General features: G+C 32.8%; 1 long non-coding RNA gene across 1 annotated transcript; it reads left to right on the forward strand.

The window, feature by feature from the left end:
* The first annotated feature begins 254 nt into the window (after positions 1–254).
* Positions 255–3,382, forward strand: LOC136276635 (uncharacterized). Its single transcript, XR_010715177.1, has 3 exons — positions 255–366; positions 742–977; positions 3,214–3,382. It is a non-coding gene; the product is annotated as an uncharacterized lncRNA (long non-coding RNA).
* Positions 3,383–6,818: the final 3,436 nt, after the last annotated feature.

The raw sequence follows: 6,818 nt of genomic DNA on the forward strand, positions 1-6,818 counted from the left end.
AATTATACTGAAGATTGCTCATACAATGCACAAAATAGTATAATTAGTTAAAAGATGAAGAAAGAAAACATTTTTGTATTTTGTTTTATTACATTTGGATAGGTATAAGCTACGCTCAAGTTGATAATTCTTTACCTAATAATTATAAGATAAACTAAATAATCTTAATTTTTACGTTGAAGAGTGAATCCTATGGCATGCAAATCAAAATTGACATAGTATTTTTTAACTAAGGATGTCCAAGTCCTGTGGCTGAAGTACCGGAGTGTTCAAAGCCCTGCCCTTCCAACTGTGAGACATGTTATCCCAACACAGGGTTTTGTACGAAATGTAAACCTGGATTCGAGGGTTCGGCGTGTGATGTAGGTGAGTGCATATGTTTCTTATTCATTTATTTATGGCTTAAAATTATCCATTGGATAATTTGGATTTTGTTAATTTGACTGTATTTGTCTTAACGTAGTATTTTTGTTCGGCCATTAATATTTTTGGTTCATTTTTCTTTCTTTCTAACACATCCTCATAACTACGAATGAAATCTTATACAGTCCTTAAAACAGATCTAAGACAGCTAAGAGGTATCCAACACTGTTTTGAAATTCATGAAGTTTGATACATGGGTTAAACAAACGGTTTTAATTTATATGAAAGATAGTTTATTCATAGCTGATTTATTACTTTTTATCATATATTTTTTTCTTATATATTTATAAACGATTAACATAGAATAGTTCATTTCAGTTTGCGATGCTATAGGTAGAGCTGGGATAGCCAACGACGGTTTTTACAATGGTTCTTTCACTGATATGTTCACTTCTGAGGGACACACTTTCTTACCGACGGAACACGGATTTGCACGTCTCTTCTTGACTCTATCGGGGAAGTCTTCGAACATTGCAAAATTGTCCTTCACTATCCATAAGGCATCCAACGTATTTGTTGCATTCGTAAATAGCACTAACGAGTATATCGTAATGGTAAGTATTTGCATACAAATAAGTGTTGATAACCATCGTAATTTTTTTTAAGCAGTTCGAACTACTAAAACAAAACTGACCTTAAATATTTAGTTGTCTAAAGCTAGTTTTATAGGGTGTTGCTTAAACGCGGAACGGAAAACGGAACGGAAAGCGGAACGGAATGGAAAATATCATCACGTTTATCGCTTAAAAAGGGTATAGACTGGCCAGAAACGATTAACTTTGTATCTTTTATTTATATCTAATGAATGATTATCAACATGTTGTTATCTTATTAATATTCATATGAATGTCTATCAATTATAGCATTGTATTCATTCGGCTTTAGTTGATTACGGAAACGGAAAAATCAAATGTATACGAATTGTGAAACATTAACATGATTAAACGAGCAAATAAGCTATAACTTTTTACTTATTTTTCTTATATGGTATTGCTGGCATTTCAGCGTAACTTACGCGGTTAGTGAAAGCGTTTTATGCGTGTTTTGAGTATTTTTATTTTTCAAATATGAGGTACATGTATATACTTACATCAAAATTGAATTTTCGGTGTTATAGACGATCTTTTATCATACAGACGGTACAGTATCATTGAGATGGAAGAAAAAAACCGTAGGACTGACGACATTAAAAATTAAGATACAGTAAACATTAAAATACCTGGTAATTTGTGAAACTAGTAATTTGTGAAACTAGTATTTTTAGCAATGCAATTTTGTTTACGTTTGCATTACTAAGCAGTTGTTTATTCCAGCAGCTATATACATATGATCCGAATAGAGAGCTCTAGACGTTGCCTGGTTTGATTTTCCGATTATATATTGGGACTAAAGTCTGTCGATCCCAAAAAATTCATGCAGCACATTTGGACGATTTATAATGGAAAATGTTGACATCTTCTCTCCATTTGGAAGTCACTCAGAAGACCTTGCACAATTTTTCAACACTATCATCCGGGTCTGTTGAAATGCAAAACCCCGTAGACTTCTTTATTTTTAGCCGTGTATTTATACCAGCTGATAAGCTAGAGAGGACGTTTTAAAGAAAGAATAATGAGAATGTTTAATGCTTCTAAAAGAGAATTGCTTGAACCCTGAGGTATATGTAAATATACAGCAAAAAGTGAATCGAGGATATTTTGGGACAGAATATAGTGGTCAATGCATGTACTGTTAATTTTGAAGAAATAAATATTCTTGAATAAATAATCTAATATTGCTAATCTTTCAAAAACAATTAAAAAGGTACATAAAGTATATCGTTTTAGCATGATAAACAAATCTATGAGGTAAATAACATTAGATAAGATTTTCCGTTTTCCCCTCCGTTCCGCTTTCCGTTCCGTTTTCCGTTCCGCGTTTTAGCAACACCCAGTTTTATAGTCCTTTTTTGTTCATATTGGAATAATACAAAGTCAGTGTATAACGTTCTGAGATATGCTATCTGGAAATAATATTTAGTATTTTTATATAGATTTTCTTTATTGTTTGTAGCCCAGTAATACTAAAATCTATTGGAAATAGTAAAATCATGAATGTAATAATGTAGCAACAACAATGAATAATAACAAATGAACGTAACCCTTTGATTTTTTCTCCCAAAGAATTTGAAACTCTGTATATGTCTTGTAACTTGATAAAATAAACGTTGATAGTTTTAAAGCCTTCAATCCTTTCTAGAGTCCGTTTCATGGCACAGGTGTATGGTGTAGACCTCAAGTAGTTGACTTTGCACAGATTTTATAAAAAAAACAACAAAAAAAACAGTCTTCCTCTAACTGGGGAGTTACATGTTCCTTGTATAAACAGAACAATCTCTGTCACATAGCAGATAATTGGGAAAAATGAAGCTTGGTGTTTGTAGAAAGCATTCGCGCTCTTGTTGGTGTCTGTTTACCGAATACTGTACATGTTTTAGGTTATTTATGTTCCGTGTAAATTTCGGCCTTATACATATGTAAAGAGTTTCGCCCTGTATTGTATTCACACAGTTGTGTTTAAATCGAGATGATTTTAATTATTGAAATTCGACCAACCTCTATTTCGCCCGCTGACAACGAGGATGATAAGGGCAAAACATTTAGAAGATAGGGTTGGTGGGTGGATTTCCCCGTTTTACAAAAAACCTGCATCGGGGGGTGGGGGGGGGGGGGGGTGGTGGTTCCGGTCCGGTATACATTATATAGCCATCAACTTCTTTTTTCGTAACAAACAAAACGATTTTCTTTGCAGCATTTCGACCAATACACAAAAACGCAACACTGGGAAGTCAACGTGATAAACGAGTTCATGTCCAAAGTTCATGTAATCCGAATAACAGTCCAATTCAAAATTCCGTTCACCATCTCAAATCTGAGACTTCCGTTGCGGGCTTGCTTCAGGAATGACAGTGACGTTAGTAAAGTGGTAAATACAATTAGCAAACACATTAGTTTTAACGATAACTTTTACTGTTCACCTGTTAACATAGACATTTTGAGTTTAAGTGAAAAAAGGCTGACGGCTTCTAGTTTAAAAACTGTAAATAAACAAACATTTAAATGAACCAAAAAAGTACGAAGGAATAGAAAAACAGCTGTTAAATATAAGAGACATATACTTAAAAAATGTACAACAAAAATGAAAGAATAAAAAAGGTAATAAAAAAACGGAATTAAAAAATAGAAAGAAAATATAACAATTACCTGTTGTAATATGTTTGGTCCTCTACAAGTTATTATTTTTGTTGCAGGCATGGCGCAGACCTGGAACGTTCAAATATGTGCGAGAAATACACTAATAATATCATATTTTGTGCAGAAATGATTTATGTAAAGCAAGCCAGGTAGAAAACTTTATTTTGTCTGATGGCTATTTTAGAAATTTAATTTATACTTGTATAGCACATCTTTCTATTGTGGGACTGTATGATACTAGTATATAGGACTTAATTTGTCAGTTATATTTTTTTACTTCATAGTAATTAAAAAAATATATACAATGTATTATTGACATTTGTTTTGGATAAAATATAGTCCAAGCTCTGTGGTTGCCAGTATAGTTACCAATCGGTCCGTCTGTTCGTTTTTACGTCTGAAATCAATTGTCTAGGACATACATTTTATCCCTTTTGCCCAATATTTTTTTTACCTACAGAGAGACTTTGGGTAAAGGTTGTGCAATGACCTTGAACCATGTTCCCAGGTCTAAGTTTAGGCCACAGCAGAATCTTTCAAAAATCATAGTCCTGATAATTTGTTCTCTTCCCTTGGTAAACTATGGCTTATTCACAGTGTATATGGTCAAAGGGTATACAGTTCCCTTGAATGACGTCTCTAAGTCCAGAATCAAGGCCATATTAGAATCAGATCCCGCAACAACAAAAAAATAGTAATAAAAATCAGGGACCTATTCACAAAGCCTCCCTACCGTTGCCGTACAGAGCAAAATGTGCCATATTTGCTTCACATATGTTGTGATCAAACATACGTATAACTCATGTTAATCATATGTGAATAATGCGGGATTTTTCAACATATTATAACCACGATTTTAAAATCATATTTTTAACACTTTTGTATAACCGCATGTATCCATACACACGTGAAACTTGTTATTTTTTTTTCATATGTTACACGTATGTATACATATGTTATTCATTTGTGCTGTTTCCAATATGTATTTCATACATGTACTTTATTTTTATAAATGAGTTACGTTTGTGCCGAAAAACTTTGCAATTATATGTCTGTAAATAACTATAAACTTTATATTTAGTAAGGAATATATGTATAACTGAATTATATACATAACTGGAGTCATGTAATGTACCCTCTTAATAAATTGGTTTGATAACTAATCCAGATATGATTCAGAATCTTTTACGTCACGTGAGCATACTATAGAGATGCGGGGCGAATAAGCTAAAGGTAACTATTGTTAAGCATTTGTTTTCATTTACTTGCATAACACAATTTTCACAGGATGAATGACCATCTTTAAGTCCTCCTTAAAGACAGCTTAAAGGTGTTTAAAGGTAGCTTAAAGACGATCTTTAAGCAACCTTTAAGCTATATGTGTTGCTTAAAGGTGGCTTAAAGAAAGCGTAAAGATGGCTTAAAGGCAGCTTAAAGACTATCGTTAAGCCACCTTTAAGCCATTAAAACATTTTAATTCAATATTGTGCTTAATTTACCAACAAAATGTATTAAATTATGAAAGGAAAGGTATTAAAACGGTTTTTGTTCTAAAAAATAAAATGAAAAAAAACCAAAAAAACCAACGCCCACGGCGAGAATTGAACCCGGGACCCTTTGTTTACTAGCATCACCAAACTTCCTCTGCTCCACGTCAACTTACATATTTAAGGGAGTTTTTATATCCTATATACCAGTGGATATTGAATCAATGTATTGAAAAGATTTTGACAAACCAATCAATTATATCTAATTTATAAATTACATGCATGCATGTATTTAGAATGAAATACGGAACTTGGTCTTCAGTGAACAAAAATATATTATACCTAAATGGAAACCATTAGGCTCACTAGTAGGCTTTCTTAGTTAATAAATGTAAACCGAGTAAATATACGTTCATCTAATTTATAGTTATAAAAATGTAAGAAAGAAAATAAAATCATTTCTTTTATTAAATGCATTGAAACTATTAGGGTATTTGTTCAATTTCCCGCAATTTCCGATTTTCATGATCGCGGCGCCGTTCCAGTATATTTAAACATTTAATTGTATACATGATTTTTAAACGATCAATTCTATTACAAACAATATTACCCATTACCGGTGACGTATTTACTGCATGTGGCCATTGCAAATGATGTATACATATACTTGTACATACAATTGTATAATGTACCAGGCCGGGTATGTGACATATTTACCCTTATACATATATTTAAATAATTAACCCCTATTTATGATCACCGGTACAGGAATTAATTAGCCTCAAGATTTTACTCTTACATACATGTATCGTTAATTTGTAGACGTAACATTTTTGAAACCCAGAGCTAGGTAATAATACTTTGAAAATGAATTACAAATGTAAATTAACTTTTATTCACTAGACTTATCGTATACTCGTACATACTAAGATTCAACGCCTTTAGAAACCCTGACGTGCACCTGGGCACACGACACAACTGTTGTGTATATCTTGTATATTCTGTGTTAGTTCCAGGGGTTTTCTTAAGTTGGACAAACAATAGACTCTAATTAGATATACACAAACTAACAAAACTATGTCTAGACAAACAAAGCAGTAATATCCTGCCCGATATAACAAAGGCAGTTGAGAGTCTTTTCATCTTTAAAATGTATCTAGCAGATCTAGAGTTAGACCTAGAAATAATGAAAATTGAAAAAAAAAAATACAAACCTTAAACCGATTATCAAATCAAATCATGCATTTTTGGTTCATTATCTTTTTTTTGTTTAATAACCGGATGAACTGAGAGAGAGAGAGAGAGAGAGAGAGAGAGAGAGAGAGAGAGAGAGAGAGAGAGAGAGAGAGAGAGAGAGAGAGATTTCCCCGATTAATTTATAATATATACTCTAATAGGAAACAAACATACTTTAATTAGTTTTATGCACAGATTAAGATAAGGAGGCTGCACTCACCCCTACAATAATTTATAAACCCCCCAAAAATTATAAAGAATTTTATAACGGCAATCTGTGTCCATCGGAGCGGTGTTAATGATAGCGATCTGTGATTAATGAAGCGACAATTAAAACCGCCTAAAACAACACCCCCCCCCCCCCCTTGGAAATTATATCATCACTCGAATCACCCACTCCCGTCCCTATAAAAAAGATTTTGCATTTAATATATCTTTT

Source organism: Magallana gigas, chromosome 1, assembly GCF_963853765.1.
Source record: "Magallana gigas chromosome 1, xbMagGiga1.1, whole genome shotgun sequence".
Taxonomy (NCBI): Eukaryota; Metazoa; Mollusca; class Bivalvia; order Ostreida; family Ostreidae; genus Magallana; species Magallana gigas.